The sequence below is a fragment of the Cupressus sempervirens genome, chromosome 1, assembly GCF_028749045.1.
Source record: "Cupressus sempervirens isolate cs-2001-9-10 chromosome 1, ASM2874904v1, whole genome shotgun sequence".
NCBI classification, from domain to species: Eukaryota; Viridiplantae; Streptophyta; class Pinopsida; order Cupressales; family Cupressaceae; genus Cupressus; species Cupressus sempervirens.
The window spans coordinates 535,617,631-535,642,339 of record NC_143118.1 but is presented as its reverse complement, the minus strand read 5'-3'; positions in this window follow the sequence as shown (position 1 = coordinate 535,642,339).

Below are 24,709 nucleotides of genomic sequence, written 5' to 3'. Positions count from 1 at the left end.
AGGATAATTGGACATAACTGATTCACCCCCCTTCTCTACCCCTCAATTATCTAAAAATTGGTATCATGCCATAGTGCTTGGAGGAAGAAGTTTAAAGAAACTTGATCTAAATATCAAAAGATGTATAAGAAAGAAGTACCAAAGATGAATAAGGAAACCTTCTCATCATGGAGAGATAGGATGAGGCTACACTTATCTAGAAGTGGAGATAATATAACATACTAGTTGGACAATGAATACACTGCACCTACTAGTCCTATGATTGTGGAACAATTGACTGAGAATAGAAATCACAATAGCTTGATGAGTGAGATTGAACCTACTCTTGATAATGTTGAGTTTGATAATATTAAGAACTATACAAATGCTAAATAGATGTGGGATAAATTTTCACTTATACATGGTGGAGATCCAAATGTGTTGAGAGCTAAAGATAAAAGTCTTAGAGGTATGTATGATGACATGAGAATGAAAGAAGGTGAGAATGTTGCATAGTATGTGAACCGAATCATAGAGTTTGTGAGTGCAATCATAACTATTGGAGGTATTATCAGTGATAATGAAATTTTAAGTAAAGTTCTGAGAACTCTTCTACCTATCTATGTTATAAAATTCTCTTCAATTCAAGAAGTAAGAGATATTCCTGGCAATGTTTTGACACTTGACAATTTAGTCAGTTAGTTGAATACATTTGAATTGAGCAATTATGACAATAGTATGGTTACACTTGGAAATTATTTTACGTCTTAGAAAGAGAAGAAAGAGAAGAAAAGTAAAGAAGAAAGTGAATCTAAATCTGAAGATGATCTAGATGAACTTGAAGCATTTCTTGCAAGAAAGCTATCAAAAAGTAAAGGTAAATTCAAATGTAAACTGCCCCTAATTTGTTTCAAGTGCAATGAAGTTGGTCATTTTTTTGCTAAGTGTCCTAACAGAAGTAAGAGTGATAGAAATGAGAAGAAAGATTACAAGTAAAGGAAAAACAAGGACTACAAAGACAAATTTAAAAAGACATGCTACATTGCTAAAGAAGAGCACACCAACTCCAGTACTGATGAAGAGAAAGAAGTAGTTGAGATGGTATATGTTGCTATCAAGGAAGATCCCAATGGAGAAAGGTATGAGAATGAAACTTCCCTTATTTCACATGCTAGCAAGAATGATTTATGGATTATAGATAGTGGAGCACTCACATCACATGACTAGTGACTTAAGTAAGTTTGAAAATTTTGAAAAAATTAATGATAGTGGAACAATTGAGTTAGGTAATGATTTTTTATGTCTAGTAAAAGGAAAAGGATCACTAATGTTGAATGATATGATTAGATGTGATGATTCTTACTAGGTACAAGGACTAAAGTATAATCTTTTGAGTGTTGCTCAGTTGAATAATTTAAGTCACAACGTGGATTTTCAAAATAGAAAATTCAAGATCTTCAATACTGAAGGAAATCTAATTGGAACTAGGATGCAAACTAAAGGTAACTTATTTTATCTTGATCCTATTGTTGGTACAAGTTTGTATTGTAAACTTGAGAATATATGATTGTGGCATAGAAGGTTGTATCATGTAAAATTTGAGAACATGGTTAAGGTTCATAGAAAGAAAAGAGATAGAGGCTTATTGAATTTGCAAAAACCTAAAAATGTTATGTATAAAGAATGTCTGTTTCGTAAGATGACAAAGTCAATCTTTTCAATAAAGGCACACACTTCTAATGATGGTTTGGAACTAATGCATACTAACTTGTGTGGAAAATTTTGGAGGGAAAGCTACTATAGTGACATATATTTCATCTTGTTTGTTGATGACTATTCTAGAATGATAGCTTTCATTTTCATGAAATTGAAATCACATGCTTTTTGTAAGTTCAAATGTTATAAGGCTAGAGTTGAGAAAGAAACTAGTAAATCATTGAAATGTTTAAGATCTAATAGATGTGGTGAGTTTATGTGTATTGAATTCACTATTTTTTGTATTAAGCATGGTATTTAGTAACAGTTATCTACATTGAGGATACCACAACAAAATAGTATTCCTAAGAGAAGAAATAGATCAATTATGGATTATGCAAGGACATCGATGATTGAAAAAGATGTTGCACAAAAATTCTAGAAAGAATATTTCAATACTAATTTGAATACTCTCAACTAAGTTCAGTTAAAGAAAAGAACAAACAAAAACACCCAATGAACTCTGGTATGGTCTATTAGAAAGTAGAGTCCACCTAGATAACTGGGGGGGGTGAATCAATTATGAAATTAAAATAACTCTCAATATATTCTTTGTTAAATATAAAACATATAAAAACTAGATTCAACAACCATAGAAAGATAACCATGCACAATAACACAAAATTTGTTAACTAGGGAAACCCTTGATCAGAGGGAAAGCCCCAACGGGAATGGTACCCACAAAATGATGCATTAATATATAAAAGTTCATTGTTAGAGGATAGACCCTATTAGGAGTCAATGAAATATATCAATATGTATAAGTCCCTATTAGGAGACTCTGAATCCCTATTAGGAGATCCCAATCCTCTTAGGAGTTGTGCTAACTCTATTTGGAGTTAAAAAGAAGACCATTGAATGCATTGTCCAAATAGCCTTTGTACTATTCCTTCTAAATAATTCAATGTAGAAAAAAAATTGTCCAACCATCAACTTTTCTTACCAAATATAGTGCTCTCATAAGGTCACCTTTCCATGACTGCATCAAACTCTTCTTTAATCTAAAAGATCTTAGAAATGTTTAGAATAACTAAGAGGGGGCGTGAATCAATTACTCAAGTTCATAAGTACCATTTGAATAATTAAACTTAAAACTCTTAACGTTTTACTTATCCTATTATTGCTCGGTCTCTATTGTATTGATAAACCAAAATTACTCTTCTAATCATAACATACTTTGTTGAATATAAAATGTAAAACATATAAAGCATTCAACACAAGTTTGACACTAGGATTTTATGTGGAAACCCAATTTGGGAAACCACTAGCAACATGTCACCACTTTTTCACTCTTTTGAAGTGAGCTCTGTTAGGAGACAACCCTGTTAAAGGTTACAATACACACTATATAATGTGACTTGGTTAAAGGATTTAATCACCCTATTAGGAGTGGCCTTATCAAAGGACTTTGATCATTCCATTTAGAATGTCACCTTGTTTAAGTTGTTTAAGGATTTACATAGACTATTAAGTCCTTCAAATGACTGCTAGGTGAACCTCTGTTAAAAGGATTTCAATACAAACTATTTACAATGATTAGAAAGAAAATAGTAGGGTTTTGATCTATATGATTACATTTCACTTTGCAAGTTCAAATCTTTGTTTGGTTCCTATGCTAATTCACTAATAAGCTCTCTACTATCATCTATGTTCTTGATTTTCTTAGCAACCCTTCAATCAATCAGTCTTTCCCCTTCAACAATACTTAATACTTATTTCTTAAATTCCACTTATCATTATTAGCAACATTTATGTAAGAAATCTTCTTTATCTTTGGATTCACTCTCACATTTGTGTGTCTCTAATCAACCTTCTTTTGTACTCGCCTCACACAGACTTGTACACACACTAGCACTTACACTTGCACTCTTTCATTTGGCTCTATACCTTTTTATATAGGAAATTCTTGCTTTACCATTTTCAATGATCACCGTAGATCTTAGGGTTTATGATCAAGTTATCTTGAAATGCTAATAGAACTTGTGTTATCACAATAGATAACTATTGGATCTATAATTTCTTCTTTCATACGTTTTAATAATTACTTTATCCATGTAATATTTGAATAGTTCATTGCAGCTACCACATACTCGGCTTCAGTTGTTGATTGGGAAATACAATTCTATTTCTTTCTTGTCGATGACATCAATCTCTTTCCTAGAAAGAATTCAACTCCACAAGCATTTTTTTTGTCATCAATATTTCTTTCCTAATGTAAGTCGGTGAATAACTTTAGTTCAAATCTATCACTTCTCTTGTAATACAATCCATAGTCTTCTATACCTTTCAGATATCTCATTATCCTTTTTGATGCCATCATGTAAATCTCCTTAGGATTTTCTAAAAATCTAGCAACTATCACAACTGCTGATGCAATATCAAGTCTCCTATGAACAACATATTGCAATTTTCCAATCATGGATCTGTATAAGGTCTTGTTCACATCAACAGATTCATCATTCTTATATAGCTTATGTCTTGTTGACATAGGTGTGCTGACTGGTCTTGAATCTTCCATTTCAAAATTCTTTAGTATCTCCTTGATGTATTTGGATTTTGTAATGAAAATACCAAACTTCATTTGACATCCTTCACCAAACATGGGCATTTCAAATTCCTTCTTCATTTCATCAACAAATGATTTACATAATGCTTCTCTTCCTCCAAATATAATGTCATCAACAAATATTTTAGATAGCAGTATTTCATTATTCTTACCATTCTTCAAATATAGGTTGTTGCTATCATTTTTCCTTTCAAAACCAATCCTTTCCAAATGATTATGCAATCTTTCATACCATGCTCTTGGGTCTTATTTCAATCCATAATGGGCTTTATTTAGTTTAGATACCATATTCTTCTTGTCTGGATCTATGGATCCTTTAAATAGATCATTGTACACTTCTTTCTCAAGTATACCATTCAAAAATGAAGATTTGATATTCATTTGATAGACCTTGAAATTTTTGTAATCGAATATGTAAGAAGAGTTCTAACTCCTTGAAGTCTTACCACAAGAGAAAAATTTTATCCATAATAAACTCCTTCTTCTTGAGCATATCCTTTGACTACCAATCTTTCTTTATTTCTTGTTACTTCACCATTCTCATTGAGTTTGTTTCTAAAAATCCACTTTGTCCCAATGATATTTTTATCTTTAGGTCTTGGTACTAAAGTCCAAGTTTTTTTCTTCTTAGTCTATTCAATTTCCTTGTTTATTGCCTAAATCAAAACTTCATTGTCTAAAGCATCTTTCACTATTTTTGGCTAAAATTCACTAAGCATGTGTCATCTTTGAGTTTCTTTCTTGTCATAACACTTGATTCAGAATTACCAATTATTTTTTCAAGTTTGTGATTTCTTCTTACAAAAAAATTTAGTCAAGGTGGTTTCCTTCTCTGTTCTTCTATAGGTTCATTTTGGAAAATAATCTCAAGCTCATTTGTTCTTCCTTGTTCAAGTTCAAGTTCATGTTTTGCATGCTAGGCATTTTTTGTCTGATGATTGCCATTGCATTTCTATGACTTAGCATCTTTAGTCTATCACTCAACACCCACTCTCTGTTGCTCAACAATTTATCGAACTACATCATATTTTGTCTGCTGAGAGAATGTAGCTTCATTTGTTTGTTCATTAGGAGTACTTGGAGCATCATCATTCACATAGATGAATTTACTATAGTCTTTAGTTTCTTCTTTGCATGCAGTGTCACTTCTTTCTACAAACTCGTCAATTTTTACACTTACACTTTCCACAACTTTATTAGTGTTAGAGTTCAAACACTTGTAGACTTTACACTTGGTGGAGTGTCCTAAGTATATACCTTCTTTGCTCTTTGCATCAAGTTTTCCATTCCTATTATCTTTAAGTATATAAAATCTACTTCCAAATGTTTTGAAATATTTTGAATTAGGAGTATATTGATATCATAGTTCAAAAGGTGTATATTTGTACCTTTCTGAACTAGTATTCCATTTAGGGTATAGACAGTAGTACAAATAGCTTCTCTCCAATATTTATTTGATAAAATCTTCTCCATCATTAATGTTCTTGCATATTCCATTATTGATCTATTTCTCCTTTGATTTATCCCAGTCTGAGGAGGGGTCCTTGGTGCTAACATATGTCTTTTAATTTCTCTCTCATTACAGAATGTATTGAACTCATTTCAAATGAATTCACCACCTCTACCAGATGTCAAGCACTTTACACTCTTCCCTGTTTCTTTATCAACTCTAGATAAATACCGCTTGAATAACTAAAAAGCATTGGATTTAGCTTTAAGTAATCATCAACAAATAGAATGAAGCACTTATCTCCACAGTATCTTTGAACATCAATGGGTCCACATAGGACAGTATCAACTAGTTGCAAGATATCATTAGAAGTGTATGTTTTCTCTTAAAACTAGACTTGGTCATTTTTCCCAATTAACATTGTTTACACATCATATTTTCAGGCTTCTTTAGTTTAGGCAATCCTCTTACTTTCTTCTTTTTACTGATATCCACCAAATTGCCAAGGTTTACATGTCATAACCTCTTGTGCCATAACCAAACATCTTGTTGTTTTCCAAACAAACATGTCTCATTAGATAGATCTAGATAGAACAAGTTACCTCTTGTCTGATCACTACTTCCAACTATCCTACTATCAACATCATGCATCTTGGCCTTCCTATTGTGGAATTCAATCAGTAACTTGATTTTTTTAGCTCTAAAATGCTCAACAAATTATAGTTAAGTCCTTCAACCCAGTAAACATTGTCACATTTTATTTTGTCAGTCAGTTGAATAATTTCTTTACCATTTACAACACATGGAATATCATTACCAAATTTAGCACATCCACCTTTGTATGGAACAATGTTCTCAATTTTATCTTTATCATTAGTCATATGATTTGAACATCCACTATCAATTATCCATTTTTCACTATTGTTTACATATTAAATCAATGCAATTTTCTCATCTTCATCAGAATTTTCTTTCATAGCAACATAGACAACTTCATCATCATTATTTTTAGATTCATTATTAGTTTCTTTTTCAGCAATATAATAGGATTTCTTACCTTTTTCATCCTTGTTTCTCTTGAAGTCTCGGTCATCTCTTCTTCCTTTGTACTTGTTTTCCTTCATTTCATTATTATCCTCTATGTTAGGACACGTAGAAGTAATATGACTAACTTTATTGCATGAAAAACATATAATAGGTAGTTTACCTATGTATTTACCTTTTCCTCTTCCAAATAGTTTTGCAATGAGGCCTTCAAGTTTATCAATCTCATCATCAAAATTGTCACTTTCACCCTTATGTTTTTCTTTTATTTTGCAAAGGACCAATTGTGACTTACAAGAAGATTTTTTTGGGACTCAAAATTGCATTCCCATTTTGAGTACCATTCTAAAATTTGAGCCCCTATAAGTGCATTTATTGCATATGTACCCGACTATCCTTTTGAGATCTACGAGGTGTTTTATGATTCTAACACCTTTCATTTAGTATATCCATGCATTTTATGATAATAAATTGTCATTTTGAATCATTCCATGAAGTTTCATTTTGAGCAATGTTGAGATCTGTATTTTTCCTCAAGTGTCAAACAGTGACAGGTGTTGGCATTAAGTTATTATTGCCATTAGTGAAAATAGTTATCTATATTAGTATAGCTACCGAGCTCAGCACTTAGTTTCCTACACTCACTGAGCATTCTAGTATTAACCAAGCTTTGAAGTATTCAGTAGTTTACACCAAGCAAAACAGTGGCTACTAAGTGAATACAGGAAATGTGAAGACTAGCAGTGTCTACCGAGCTTCTCAATGTCTACTAAGCCTCTTAATGTCTATCGTGCTTCACAATGTCTATCAAGAAGTAAGTTTGTGTCATGGAGATTCAGTGTAAATTGAGCATTGGAAGAAGTAATGTTTACTGAGTGAAGCAAGGTAAACTCAATGTGCAGTATCTATCGAGTGACACTACATCTACCAAGTAACCAGTTGTCACTGAGTTCAGAACTACATCGAGTGATTAGTATGGGCTGAGCCTTCACTTCTATTGAGTGCATGACAATGTCATGTGATGCAGTGAACATCAAGTATCAGAAGGTCACCGAGTTAGTTCAGTGAACCTGAGTTATTTACTATTGGGCTGACTTTGTAATGTGTTGTTCACTTGTGTTTTGGCCAACATTGCAATTTTGTAAATTGGAAAGGTATATATGTAAAATGTATTGTAAGATATCATATTGTATCAAAGTATTGTTGAAATACTATGTAGTGTTTTTGAGAAGTGCATGCGAAGAATTATCAGCAGCAATTTAAGGAATACAGCAAGGTCAATATAGGAGCAAAAAAGTCATATCTATCACATAAGGTGATTAGTGCACAAAGGATCTTATTAGAAATCAGTTGTAAGTAAATCCACTACTTCATCCTAATAGGTGAATCAGTTTCTATATCCTTTAACAAGGTGGACTTAATAGTCTTTGTATAAATCTCTTAATCGAGTGCATACTTCATTGTATGTTTGTAATTCCTCTAACAAGGTGGATCTAGCAGTCCTTTGTGTTCATAATAGGGAAGATCACCAAAAGTGGTCAATGTAAGCCTTAACAGGCCAACTTTATGCTGCAGTAGTGAAGTTTTGTGGGTATCATCCCCACCCCAGTTTTACTTTCTATTTGGAAGGTTTCTGGGTCACCAAAACATTGTGTTCTTTTGTGTGATGAATGTTTTATCTTTTAGTACAAATGTATACATTAGTATAAATGGATTTGTGATGAATTTAATTTAAAGTTTTGAAGTTATTAATTCACCCCTCCCCTCTCAGTAACTTATCATATCTTGAATATTTCCAAAAATTGGTATCAGAGCATTGTGGTTCTTAAGATAAAGTATAACAGCTTGAGAAAAGATCTAAGGACAAATGGAGATATTCAGACTTGACAAGGCAATTGAAAATGAAAAGTTAGATCTGGAGATGGCCATAGCTCAACTCAAGGAAGCAAAAGAGCATCTTTCCCAATCCCTAAAAAGAAGGAAGGAACTTGCATGACAAATGAATGACCATCAGTATGTTGAAGAAAATATTGAAGACCTTTTCCCATCAAGTAGTTCAAATGAAGCTAATGAGGCAATCAAAGAACTCCTAGCAAAGAATGGCTCTCTGCAAGAAGAAGTAAGAAAATTGAAAAGAGAACAAGAAGTTTAGTCAATAAGAATGTGTGAGATTTTGGAACAAAGGAACAAGGAAAATGAAGACTTGGAGGCAAGAAACAATGAAGAACAAAATCAATCCAATCAGCATGAAGACCTTATTGATCAAATCACTGAAGCAAATGAAGAAATAAGGATTCTCAAAGCACAGAATGAAAGAATAAGAAATGGTCTAAATTTTGAAAGAGAAATTAATGAAAGAACAATGAGAGAACTAATATTTGAAAAGAAAATCATTGAAAAATTGAAGAATGACCTAAATGTTGAAAAACAAATCAATGAGAGAATGATGAAATCTCAAGAAGACATGAATCAATTGAATCAAAAAAATGAGCAAAATCTTCATAGGAAAAAAGGTAAAGTAGGACTTGGATACAATGAAGAAGAAGGTGAATCTTCCAAGAAAGATGCAAAAAGGAATTAAAAACCCTCATGCAATCATTGTGAGAAAGTTGGTCATACATCAAAAAAATGTTGGAGCAATGAAAAAGCAAAATTCAATTGAAAGTGCTATAATTGCAATCAGCATGGTCACAAAGCTAATGAATGCAAGAAGAAACCAAAATTTGAAGGTAAATGTCACAAATGCAAAAAGCATGGTCACAAGGCATCTCAATGTAGATCCAAACCATTCAATCCAGCTAAACAACTTGTAAAGGCAATATTTGGATGGGACTACAATACCTAGTGTAGATGTCATTATTGTGGAGAATATGGACACACTAGCATAAATTCTGCAAGGCATCACCTAAGAAAGAAGGATACTACTATAAGGTGTTACACATGCACTGAACTTAGTCATATAGCTAAAAACTACATGAATATAAGCAAATTTGAAGATGAAAAGAAAGCAAGGGCTAACAACATAAGGAAATAAATGAGGTAGCAATGGATTCCTAAATCTACTAAGGATACAAGCTCAAATCATGGAAGTGTAGTCACTCAAGAAGTGGGTGACCCCATCCTCTTAAACTAAATTCCTAAGAATGTATTGGAGCTATACTCAGCAAGAAAATCATAAGTAGTTCCAACAAATATGAAGAAAGAAAATGATCCAATCAGTATTGCAGATACACAAGGATCATAGAAAGGTTATCTCTCGCCGAGTTGCATCAGACTCCACTAAGGAAAGTTGGTTGAAGACCTTACCGAGTGAGGTCAAGAGTGAAGGAAATTTGGTTTTTTTTTTGAGTTGATACTCTTGTCAAGTTAGGTCAGTGGATGATAGTTTTTCATGCACTATGTTATTATGGCACTAAGAATTTATGAAAATTTCTCAACAAAAGGGCAATTTTCATTTTATTTTTCCACCGCATTCACAGCATTCAAAGAGCAAAGATTTGAAAGAGCATTATATTGTTTTCGAGTGATTTAGTAGTGAGATCTTCAATAATTCTATCATCTACTAACCAGTGATGGCATCTACCAGTGGAAGAAGCACTAAACCAAAGAAGGGTTTCAAAATGTTGGTTAAGGGTGTCAAATGGAAAGCACCAAACTTAAAGCTTGTTCCAACCATTGCTGAATCTCTTGATCCCTACGGTGCTTAGTCGCAAATCCCATAAAAGGTACTACATAAGAACTTATTTTAAATGTATTGTTCAAGAATTAGGGAAATTAGAAATGGATAATGCCCTAGCTTAAATGTGTGTTGAAATAGTTTTGAAACCTGAGCATAAGCACTTGGAAAAAAAAGGATTAATGCATATCCCTCGCATGTTGCAGAATTTCTAAGTAAAATGGATAAGGTATGTATTGAGTCGATTTCACAATGGACAATTATGGTTGGAGCAACCCATTCTAATTACAAAGAAGATGATACACAAGGTTACGGGTCTGCCAATACTAAGCAAAGCTAAGACAACCAGAACCCTAGGTCAAGAGGAACTACAAAAGAAAACCCTAGTTGAGTGGGATGATAGAGGTTTGAAAATAAATAATGTCACTAACATAGAGCTTAGGTTTGGCATCCACATCATTGCACACAAAATCTACAGCTCGAGTCTATCGAACAGTATTCCTTGTGAGGCAGTTGACCTAGCATACAAGGCTATAAAGAAGAACCTTGAATATGATCTATTAGATGTGTTACTAAAGCAATTGAACAAAAACATTGACAGTGCAAAGACTTCCAATAACAATTCCTTCAAGTTTAGTTCATTTCTTATTTTCTTATTCTTTTATGTTCAAAAATTCTTTCCATCTAAAGGCACAGTCATATGGAGGAAAGACACCCTTGTTCTTTATCAGATAAATGAATTTATTGAAAAAATGGGTGAAATTTTTGAAAGGGTGTTGGATAACTATTTTGAGGCATTCAAGGAGAAAATGAACAACAAATTTTGTATCCCACACAAGCTTGTAGAAGACTACAAGGATGATATATGTTTCATGGTGGACTGTGATAGAGTGTACATTCAAGTAGTCATACCGAGAGTGGCATGGGTAAAACCATCGTCTTATGAAATTAACATTGATGAAGCTAGAGACATCATTGAGTCATTAGTAAATGAGCTAGCCAATCCTAATCTTCCTACATTTGGCACATATGAGGAAGCCAAAAAGAGGATAGAGCTTAGTATTAAGATTCCTCGAACTCTCAGTGAAGGGAAGAAGAAAATTGCTAAATTAAAGACTGCTGAAGGTCCTCTAATGCTTACCGAGGGCAAGGGTGAGGATGAAGAGGAGTAATATGAAGAAGAAGAAGAAGAATCAGAGAAAGAGGAACCAGCAAGGAAGAAAGGTAGAGTGATTATCACCAAACCTCAGAAACAACCAATTGTAGTGTTCACCAAGAGAACTAGGAAAGGTAAAATTGAACTTGTATTTATCCACTCTGCACCTACATTTGAGGAAAGAATGAAATAGTTAAGAGTTGGAGCAAGAATTTGCAACTTCAAAGTTCTCAAATATGAGACTCAGACTCCAACTAAGAAAAAAGAGATTGAGGACTTAGTTGTGGAAAAGATGGGTATTTGGAAATATTCCCTTGCACAAATACAACCTCAAATCCATGCAGATCTTTTTGCTAAAATCAATGTCAGATGGGAGAGGATAGTGCAAACTATAAAGGACATCTTTGAACAACAGCTGAGACAACTGGTACCAAATCTAACTGATATAGAATCTATGGTTAAGCATGCCTTAGATGTTTGGAGAGATATATATCATCTCAACAAGCCATCAGAAGAAATTGTTGAAATTAAAGATGATGACAGCAGTGACAAAAATGATGATAATGATGACAATACTCCTTCAATCACAGTTACAGTAGGAGAATTGCATGCTCTAATGGAGGAGAAAGAAGAAGAAGAAAAGGAGGAAGAAGTGGAAGAGGAAGAAAAGGATGAAGATGATCCGGTCAAAATAACAGCTGAAGCAATTGCATCTCTTCCTCACACTCCACCACATATTGTTACATCTATGGAGATAGATTCTACTAGTGAGATTGTGAGCACAATAGTAACATCAATTGCTCAATATTCACCAGCCACCTCCCATCTCTAGGTATCTACAATGGAAGTGTCAAGCACTTCATCCACTGAGCTGACTATTACTTCTTCAGCTATCGAGTCAGCTCCCTCTACTCCTGCATCATCAGCAAGTGCATCAATAAGCTCTATAATTTTGTCTTCATCTATTCCAGTTAGCTCTATAGTTTTGATTTCATCAGGATTGTTTGCATCCACTTCAATTTTAGTTAGTTCAAATATTTCTATGGGTATTCTACCAAGTGTGGCACCATTTTTGGAAAGTGTTTCAGTTTTTGATTCAGTTAGTACTCCTATTGGCATTCAATCCTTAAGCCCTATTCCATTTTTCACTGGTAGCCCTTCTATCTGCTCTATTGTGTCTATTCCAAAGGTCAAACCAGTAATCACAAAAGTAGAACAAAGGCAACCATTGAAACTCTAATCACTGGAAAGGAATTTGAAGAAGATATTGACTTAGACACAAGATAGTAATACCTAAGATTGACTTTGACACTGCTACTATTGAAGAGATGAGGTTAGAAAGTCAACTTATAGAGAAGAAAGCTACGCAGAAGCAGTTAAGGTCTAAAAGAGACAAGGAGTATAAAACAATTGAAAATGCGAAGAATATGATTACAGAAGCTATAGGTGTTGAAGTAGATTCCACTCAACACATTTTGATTTAGTTAGAAGATGTTGTACAAAAATATAATGAAGACTCTTCCAGAAAAGAGAAACTAATAAAAAAGGCTAAAAGGAAGTTTGATAACAAGGTGCTAGAGCATATTGCTCAACAAATTGTAATCAAACAAGTTGAGTTGTCCACATTTTTGGGTAATTTTGAAAATTCTTTTAATAGTCCAGCATCACTTTTTGCCAAACTTTGTGATGTCTCCAAATTTACTAAAGTAATAAAGGAGAAGCTAAATAAGATTGATGTTGATATGCAATCAAGTGCATCAAAGTTGTAGGCTGACCCCTCCTCCAACTCCTCTTATCACACCAAGGTGAAATATTTGGTAGACATGCAGGTAGAACTTCTAAGAGAAGAAGCAAGAATAAGAGAAAACTTGATTAATATTCAGAACATGGTCTTGACAATAATGGATACAATGTAGAAACATATTACTCATTGCAAAACATTGGTCTAGGATCAAAACTTCTCAATGGCTAATCACATGATCAAATTATCAGCAGAAGTTCAAATTGCTCTCTCCACCTACCAAATTTTGTAAGAGAATTGGGATAACTCATTTGCCCTCATTCTCAAAGTACATCAAGAATTTCTATCTCATTTTGGTGTAACTATATAGATAGTTTATGTAGCCCTTTGGAATTATTGTCATAAAGGGGGAGAGATATCAGTATAAATAAAAAGGGGGAAACTCTATATATAAGAAGAGATATCAATATAAGTGAAAGGGGGAGATAGCACTCAATAGAGTTATTATGTATATGTGTATAGCTATGTACATAAGTATCTTTGTATATACATTATGTGCCATCAAGGAGATATATGTAGGAATGTATATTCAGCAGCTTTACAAAGATCAATTTTGAAAAATCAAAATTCAGTGAGTCAGATTATGTACATATATTTTGGCTTATAAGTGTTTTGTCACTAATTCCAAAGGGGGAGATTGTTGGCATTAATTTATTATTACCATTAGTGACAACACTTATTTATATCAGTATAGCTACCAAGCTTAGCACTCAATTTCCTACACTCATTGAGCATTCTAGTGTTAACCAAGCTTCAAAGTATTCAACAGTTTACACCGAGCAGAATAGTGGCTACCGAGTGAATACAAGCAATGTGAAGACCAGTAGTGTCTGCCAAGCTTCTTAGTGTCTACTAAGCTTCTCAGTGTCTACTATGCTTCATAGTGTCTACCAAGCAGTAAGTTTGTGTCATGGAGATTTAGTGTAAATTGAGCGTTGGAAGAAGTAGTGTTTACTGAGTGAAGCAAGGTAAACGCAGATGCAGTATCTACTGAGTGACACTACATCTACCAAGTCACCATTGGTCATTGAGTTTAGAACTACATCGAGTGATTAGTATGGACCGAGCCTTCACTTCTACCAAGTGCATGATGATGTTGAGTATCAAAAGGTCACCGAGTTAGTTCAATGAACCTGAGTTATTTACTATTGGGCCGACTTTGTAATGTGTTGTTCACTTGTGTTTTGGCCGACGTTGCAATTTTGTAAATTGGAAAGGTATATATGTAAAATGTATTGTAAGATATCATATTGTAGCAAAGTATTGTTGAAGTACTATTGAGTGTTTTTTAGAAGTGCATGCGAAGAATTATCAGTAGTAGTTTAAGGAATACAACAAGGTCAATATAGGAGCAAAAAAGTCACATCTATCACATAAGGTGATTAGTGCATAAAGGATCTTATCAGCAATCAGTTGTAAGTAGATCCACTACTTCATCCTAACAGGTGAATCAATTTCTAAATCCTTTAACAAGGTGGACTTAATAGTCTTTGTATAAATCTCTTAACCAAGTGCATACTTCATTTTATGTTTTTAAATCCTCTAACAAGGTGGACCTAGCAGTCCTTTGTGTTCCTAACAGGGAAAATCACCAAAAGTGGTCAATGTAAGCCTTAACAGGCCAACTTTATGTTGCAGTAGTGAAGTTTTGTGGGTATCATCCCCACCCCAGTTTTACTTTCTATTTGGAAGGTTTCTAGGTCACCAAAACATTGTGTTCTTTTGTGCGATGAATGTTTTATCTTTTAGTACTAATGTATGCAGTAGTATAAATAGATTTGTGATGAATTTAAGGAAAAGTTTTGAAGTTACTAATTCACCCCTCCCCTCTTAGTAACTTATCATATCTTGAATATTTCCAACAATAGGAAGCCTAGTTTTCATTTGAAAATTTTGTTAAAGAACCTATGTCTCATTTTTTAAGTCATTTTGACATGATTTGACTAGGTTTTGAATCCCTCAAAGTTGGTTGTTCACTGTTGTGATGTTGATGCACATTTCTCAGAATTCTAGGAAGCCATGTTTGACCAATTATAACTTTGACCTAGTTGACCATATTGAGAAAATTCATTTTTTATTATATTCTAGAGGTCAGACACTTTCTATGTTCTAGATTTGAGCCTGTGATGAATCCATTTGTCTAGTTTTTTAACTTGATTCTATTTGCAATTTCTAAAGTTTTACTAGTGTCTTAAAGTATAGATTGATTAGTACCCGCTATTCAAGATGTCATAACTTTGAATCTATGATAGATAAGACCAAATGGATTTTACCACTATGTTCTACTCTAAAAATTCTTCAAGTGTTCCATTTTTCAAGTCTTGACCAATCCATCGGCACACTTTCCCAAGTCCATTTCGTTTGTGAAAATTGCTTTTCTGGCAATGTTCCCAGTTTTACAAATCCAAGTACTTAGCTTCAAACACTTTCCAAATCCACCTTGTTATTCTTCATTAGCCCAAATCAAAAAATTATAATCTCCTCATGAGAATGTCCCAGTTTTTGTACTCCCAAGTATCAATTTGACCTATTTATGAAGCCAAAACCAAATGTATGTTGTTGTTTTCTAACATGTCTCTTTGCAAGCAATTTAGAGAAGCCAACTTTGATGGTCAATATCTTTTGACCCCAATGTCGTCATTGGATGAAATTTGACAAGGTACAAGAATGCGTATATTTATTTTTAGGGCTTAGTCAAGTGGTTTGGTTAGTTTTTAAAGCCAACCAGAGGCCTCCCTATTGGAAAATCATAGTTTGCAAGAACAAGGTGAAGTGAGTTTTAAATGGTCAATTTTTGGTTGATTCTAATCCAGATCATATCCAGTCACGTTAGGGAGTCAATCCAGTTAATTCCAAGGATCAAGTGTTTCAATTTGAAAAAATAAAATTAGCCAGACCCACTTTGGGGTCTGACTGATTGCTTCATATTGAGAGAATGTCATAGAATCTTAAAGGTGTATTGAAGTTTAAAATGTTTTTTCTAATTTGTAAAGATGTGATCATGGGGTGATTTGGAAAGGTGAATGTGAAGAGGCTATGTGGTTTTCAAATTTTCTATGTAATATGAAATTGGTTGGTATGAGGTTTTTCCCCAAGGGATATGAAGCAAATGGGTGGGGGAATGAACACTTTTGTTGGATTCAGGTCTCCTAGAGATTTGGATGGCCATGGTACTCACATTGCATCTACTACCACTACCCAAAGCTCGGTTAGCAATGTATAAGTTTGATGTGAAATGGCTCCTTGTTGCAATGAGAAGTGTTAATAAAATCTAGAATCTGAGATCCATGCAATCTTCAAAATGCAACAAATAAGTATCACCACTTATAGGGAACTCATTATAAGTAGGACATGGAGATCAAAGTAAGTTGTGCAAACCACAATTTCACAATTGGGAGAGAGATTATGGGGAGGCGCCATCAAATCTACAGAGCTCCACGGTAAAGGAAGAAAAGATGTCATAACAAAGATGTGGAGGATTACATGGAAAGAAGCATTACATGGAGGAATGAAGAGAATGTGGCACCCCAACAAAAAATTTCAATGGCCTTTGTGTTTCAAACTGAAGAAGGGTATATGCACTAGTAGTACCCTCCCACCTTGCTTGAAAAGTTGATCTTGTTCTCTGCAAATGTATTAATAGAGATAGCTAGAGGGCAAATGAAAGTCGTGGAAAAATATTATGTTTATAAGCCTAAGCACATAGCTATCAAGTGTCTTAAGGATATTCTTTAGAGATAAAAAAAGCCTCGTATGGAGGGGCCCATCTAGCTAGCTAGAGGCAGGGTCAAAAAAATTTGACCAAGTGCATGAAAAGGAAGATGCCACATGGCACATCCTAGAGGCCAGTTGTGAGATTGAAAGGCCTTTAAATGAAGAATTGAGATGTTATGATATATCAAAAGATCAATGAGGCTTCAATTGGAGAGTTGCAATGATATGTTGAAGATAGAGAGTTACAATCTCATGAAAAATTAGGATGTAAGGAGAAGGTAAAATGTGAGCTAGGATGTTACACCAGTTCATAGTGTCAGGGGTGTCTAGATTGAGTGTTAATATGATATGATTCTCATATAGTTGGGAAGTGAGAAATTAAAACTTAAGATGTTATGCCAGCTTGGGTATTGTATGATCAAAGATAGGTAAATTTAATGATAAGATGATACGCTTTGTCATAAGTTTGTAAGATCATACATTTTGGAAGAAGAAATTCAAGAGTTATGATCTTATGATTGAAAAGGCGGGTCCTGCCTAACCAATTTGACCAATGAGAATCTAATAAGTGGCATCCAGTGGTAGGGGAAAAGGAATAAAAGTTTTGAGATATTAAAATTATCTAAATGCACATCCTGAGATTGAAAAGGTGAAAGATTTAAATGAAATTATATGATATAGTTTTGACTATATATATATATATAAATCATTTTAAATGCCCACTTCATGGTAGGGGCTTGAAATTTTTGGACAAGCATCAGGAGCATTTTTTATTAGAAATATGGAGTATAATATACTGCTAAAACTGGGAGAAACTAAATTTTCCATTTTTGCAGTCAGAATTTGCACGGGTCTTAATGGCATAAGTTGCGAGCAATTTTTTAATTCTAGGGCATTCTCAACATAATGAGGATTTGATGCTTTAGATGGAATAAAATCAAATCTAGATCAGACTTCAATGAAATCACATTCACTAATGGCCTTAAAGAATAAAATGAATGTTTTGGAAGCAATTGAAGAGGATAAGGGTTTTTCAGTAGAGGCAATTGAAGATTCATGACTGAGGGCAATAGAAGACAAATTGAATCATATTGAAAAATCCTGCACATTTTGAATTCTTATCTAATATCTCATTAGAGGGGGGTTTTCCCATTATTTTAAGAAGATATTTCAAAGATTTTGTAATAGTTATAATTAGATTTGATTGCCGATTGAAGAGAGAGGAGATCAATTCTATAACAGTAGAAGTAAAGGTTTCTTGTGCACACCTAGTAGTATCAGATCTAATCTAGGAGTCTCTTCTTTTATATATATATATATATATATATATATATATATATATATATATATATATATATATATATATATATATCTTCTTTTCTTATTGAAGGATTCCATTTTTTGTTGAAATTTCTTTCATTACTGTGATACCGCATAGGGGTTCTAGTCTTTACTATTGTGATCATAAGGCTAACTCTAATTTTATTGTTGTGATACCACCGTCCTTAGCATTTTCTCTATTATGAATAGTAGTGTAGTGTCTTTTAAGCATTAAGTTTGTACAATCATCTATAGTATATTCTCTAAGTTTTTGCATACACTTGATGTATTGATTTCAAGGAAATGAATAAAGAGTTTTATTGAAAATTTCATTCTAAAATTTGTCTCCTCTTTATGGGTTTGTAATTTTTTGTTGATATATGTATAAGGTGCATATTGTCCACTTGCAGCTTGGATTTGAATTTGTATTCCATTGTGTACCTTTTTTTTGGGTCAAGGACTCGAGTAAATTGCTTAATATGCATTGACAGAATTACAGGGATCATGGGAGGATTTGATAAGTATGAGTTTCATTTTGAAGATAGATGTGTGTTTGCAAGGTGAATGGATAGATCATATATCTGAGTATATGAGTATATTTTGGGTGTCCATGTGTATGTTCTAACTTATTTAATTCCCAATGGATAAGGGACTAATCAGCTTGGAGATTACATGTTCTTGTTGTTGCATACCTAGGTTATGTTGATATTCAACATCATTAATCAAATGTATTTTCCCTTTCATGTTGAAGAGTTGAAAAGATTTTCTCTCACTTAACATATCTCATTCATAGGTCATGTTAGTAGCTATCTCATGTCTATAATGTTTGCATAAGAATAGAAGATTTAGGGATTTTATCTTCTTTGTATAGATTCAGTGTATGCTTTTGATACTAGTACCATATGAATGAATCTTAGGTACATCCACCTAGGTCTTCAAAGCCTGCAGTAGAAGGAGTATAGCCTTATAGTTGGCCCTAGTCTTTGAATAGGTACATTGAACATGGGAATTAGCTTCCCCTAGGTGTATGTGTTCTTATGACTGGGTTATTAAAAAATTATTAATTCAGGAGCCAACAAATTCAATAAAGTACGTGTATAGTTATCAAAGTTAGAAAATTCAAAAGTAGTAAGTCTATCAATTACACCTTCCAAGGTCAAAGTGTTACCTAGTGTGCATCTTAGTTCTTGAATTGTAAACACTCTAATGGCATAAATAGGGAGTACATTCCTCAATACCTTTCTTATCATAGTTTCATCTTTAATTTCTCCATTTGCACCATGAATAACATTAACAACTTCTTTAACTCTTGTGTACTATTACATACTATATCCTCACCTTCCATCATTCTCATGTCATCAAATTTACCTCACAAGCTCTCTGATTTGGCTCTCAAGACATTGTCACCACCTCTATATATGGTTTTCAATTTGTCCCACATTTTCTTTTCACTATCAAGATTTTTCAAAACATCAAACTTGGCATAGCTTAGGGCTAAGGCAATCTCCAACATTGTTTGATTGTGTTCTTGTTTTTGCTTCAATTGTTCAATTATCTAAGGGGTAGTTTTTACCTTTACATACTCATTGTCCACAATGTTGATAGCAGCATCACTGATATTGGATATATGCAACCTCATCAAGGTTTTCCATGTAAGAAAGTTCTCCTTGTTTAGCTTAGGTACATCTCTCTTGTGAGTCATGATCTTTGACTTTAAGTGCCTTCAAACTTTTCTCTATAAGCTCTGAGCTCTTATACTAATTGTTAGAAATATTTAGAATAACTAGGGGGGTGACTCGGTCACTTAAGGCCATAAGTACCATTTGAAAAAGTATACTTAGAACTCTTACTATTCTACTTGTCCTATTGTTGCTTGGTCTCTATTGTATTGATAAAGTAAAATTACTATTATAATCATAACATACTTTGCTAAATATTATAAAATGTAAAATATATAAAGCATTCAATACAAGTTTGACACTAGGATTTTATGTGGAAACCCAATTTGGGAAAAACCACCAGCAACATGTCACCACTTTTTTAGCCTTTTGAAGCGATCTATGTTAGGAGAAAACCTTCTTAAAGGTTACAATACACATTGTTAAATGTTGTAATCACCTAAAAATGGTCATCTAGACTATTAGCCCTCTTTTCAACATTTTGGCTAAATTAATTTAATCACTTACCTAAGCCAAATTGCTAATAATCAATTTATTTGATTATAACCTATAGTTTGACTATGCTATCCTAAGTTCATTATTTGATTAAAAGAACATGTCCCCTTTTAATTAAATAAAACACCCCATTCTTCTAACCCACTTAAAGTGCACACATAAAGTCCTTTTTCTATTTTGCAATTAAAAGAAAAGGCTTTGTGACTTTTGTCTTATATGACAAGTCAACTTATATTCTATTGGTTGACTTGTGTGTGCACATGGATCACTCCTGTTTTCAAATTCCACCGTTGATCATCCACCATCTCTATCTTGATCTCTACCGTCTGTACATCTTTAAAAGGGAGAGAGCTTTCCCCCTCAGATCCATTCTAATTTTGAATATTGTTCTACTGCAGATTTTCTAACAAGTTTCTTTGGAGCTTTGTGGAGAACTTCTATTTCTTTTCTACATTCTCTCATACCATAGCATTTTAGCTTAGATTCATGTTGCATGTTAGTTTAGCTTCTATTTTGCAATAATCTATCTCACATAGCTTAATATTTGGATTGTAACACTCTCATCCATGCTTAGAATAGCTACACTTTTCATACTCATTCTAGCTTAATCTTTAGTTGCATTGCATCCTTGAGGAACTCCTTGGAACATTTGCATTCTTGCATCTTGTCTTTGGAACCTCCCATTGCATGGTTTACTAGCAAGAAGAGTATCTCTCAGGCTCAGCTAAGAGCCCTTGAACTTTAAATACACTCTCTTTCACTCCATGTATAGGGAGCTATAAGCCGGCATCCAAGCATTTCGAACTCATGGAATCGTTTGGATAGAAGGGTTTAGAGTGGGACACTTTCGAGTGTACATTTTTGGCGCCCACCGTGGGGCTTGAATCAAGTTTCTAGCTCCATTTGCTTTTATTTTTCATCTCTGATATTTTTACAGCAGGATATTGGATCTAATTAAGTGCTTTTGTAGGATTATCACTTTGATTTTAAGGCCAACCCATAAGTAGATTGGTTTGAAGGCCAAAAATCTAGTTGGTATAAAGATTTGATCGTATCTTTTAAACCGCTTGGATTTTGACTTTGAAATTTATTTTTTAAGTTGGGTATGTATCTAAAATGTTTTAGTCCGATTTTTAAAGCATTTTGATGTGATTTGTGAAATTTATGATATTTTCTTTTTTTTTCATAAAAAGTCATTTTTGGTTGCACATCAGCATCTTCTTCAGAAAAACTTACATTTCCAAAAATTGTTTTCAATTCTAATGGGGGTTCTTTCTTTGTATTTTGAATTTTGAGGTCGTATTAAGGATCAAAAACTCGATTTGATAAATTTGGCCTGTTTTGACAAAATCAATCTCTAGAGCGCAAATGAAGAGATTTTTTTAAATTTCTTACTTTTTAGAAAGCTCTCTAATTTTTAATAGAGGTCTCTTCTTTTCATTTTTATTTTTGGATACGAAATCATAGCAAACAAGTCCAATCTTGTTGACTAGGTCAAAATCAAAGAGTAAAAATGAGAGCATTTGTGATTAACTTGCACTTTCTTTGCATGCACTTGGTTGGAAGATAAATTGGATTTTTGAGGCAACTCACCACTTTTTATTGCAGATTTTTATGTTATTTCACACTAACTTTTGGTGCTAACAAGTTGTGATTACAGGTTGCCATCCTTATGAAAAAAAATTGAAACATTGCATAAAAAGAACGCATGTCAAAGCTTCAAATGTGCAAGGGCTACTAACATTGTTTGCAAGGCTGCCCAAAGCATAAAAACCCAAAATTTCTTGCTTTTTTATTTTCATGTGTGGCATTGACTAATTGTTCATTTTCTATAAGCACATAAAACTTGTGATTGGAGTCTTTTGGTAATAGGAGAGTATGCTCTTCACCCTTGTGGTGAATCAAAAATCTTAACTTGTCATTTGATTTCAAAAGCAAGGGGTAACTGAATCTTCTTGGCATGTTTGGGAGAAAATGATTGGAATAGGAGAGTATGCTCTTCACCCTTGTGGTGAACCAGAAATCTTGACTTCCAAAAGTTGATCCACTTTGTGTAGTTAGAATCCTTTAGAGGGCCTACTCTCGGACAACCTGAGAGGAATGACCCAAGTGGGGACAAGCCGATTACCTGGCTCTTCCAACCCACTATAAACTCAAGGCTACCAAGGACACAAAAATTTGGTAGACGTAGTGTTTGTCTTCGCCTAGTGTGATCACTTATGGGATTTTGACCATACGGAGATCACTAGGCAAGAATGCTTAAGGTGCTCTTGTGGTCACAAGATCGGTTACTCATTGCAAGGTGAGGTGTCTCATAATTGGGAGCAAGAGGAACACTATGAACAGAAGCCCTATCTAAACACCCTAAGTTAGTAACTACCTTTTTTAGCTGCTCAACTTCTTGGTGCAAGGATTGATCCTAGTGGACTACCCGGATCACCCCAAGATTTACACTCACCATATGTGTTCCCTTGGTTATGCTTATGGCATTTCTATGACAAAGCCAATATCTCTTGCAGGAAACCACTTGGTGTGAGGCGAAGGAGCATCAAGCGTGGGCCAAGTTGTTGAGTAATGAACCATGTCCTTTAGGTAGATATTGCTTAATGTGTTCTCGAATGTGCTAGACCTATGAAAATTGTTGGAACATACACATGATGATAGTTATACGGCTTTCTTTTAAGACCTCATATATGCTTGTATCATGCAAGGTTGCTTTGTCCCTTGCTTGATTGTTTGAAGACTACTCCATGTGTCATTATCTTGCTTGGAAAGAAATTGCTTTTGAACATCAAACTTGCTATGCTATCAACTATTTTCAAACTTTGTCAACCAAGTCAAAACATCAAATGCAAACATTTTCTTGTGTTTCTTGCTAAGGGGAGTCTCATCATTTGATTTTTATTTTCTATGTCTCTAGTGTTTAAACATGCTTAAGGTGGCTTTTTGGTCTTAGTGCTCTTGGTCTTTTTGTCTTCATGGTCTATGTCCACTTGCTAGTTATATTTTTGCTGAAATGGTTGCCTTGATTTCTTGACTACACTCTTGGGTTGGAGAGTTGTTCACTTGTCACCTTGCTTACTCTATCTATTTGGCTATTTGGGCATCTTGCCTAGCTATTTACTTGAGTCATTCATGTCGTAAGTTTCTTGAACATATTGTTTGACAAGTTGCTTTAATCTCTATCTACTATCTTGGCAAGTGAACACTCTTCCTCCTATAGTTTCAACATCAAGTTATCTTCTAAGCTCTTTTATGCTTGGCTTTGCATCTAAAACTATGGGATCTAAACCTTGTGCTACCAAACTTCAACCAAATCTAGATGATCATGATATCCTCCATGTCACTAAAGAGTTTCAAGATCTATATGCACAATACAAAGAACTAGAAGAGACAAATGATATTTCTTACCTTCATCTCTCTAAGTGCATGATAGAAATGAAGTCTAAACTTGAGAAAAGGTTAGAGGAGAAGATTGCATCATTACATGAATCTTCCTTAAGGTCTTTACATGCATGTGAGTCACCTTCTTTGAGGTCATCCTATTCTTCTAGGTCTACATGCTCTACTTCAAGACATCAAATGTCTTCATCTTCTAGATCTAAAGACCTCTTTAGAGAACAAGCAAGTGATACCTCCTTTGAGCCTATGCTAAAATTTCATGATGGACCTATCTTTGACCAAGATAATGATGAATACATGGATGAATACCATTCACTTGAGAAACAACAAAAGGACTCTAGACATACTTCTAATAGAACTTTTGCTCCCTTGGAAGATTCTTATGATGACACTTTGCAAAAACTTCTTGGCAATAAGATCATCATGTTACCTAAGTCTAACTCATATGGAAACCCATTCTTGGATATCTATTGTGCTTATCATCAACATAATGAGCATATTACTTCGGATTGCATTGAGCTAAAATATAAAATCCAAGATCTTATTGATAATGGAATTATTGATACCTCTAATGATTCATGTGATGAGGATACTTTTCTTGAGAAAGATCATATTAATGAACCTATGTCTAGTGATGGTTTCCTTGATACCTCCACTTCTTCCAACACTTCA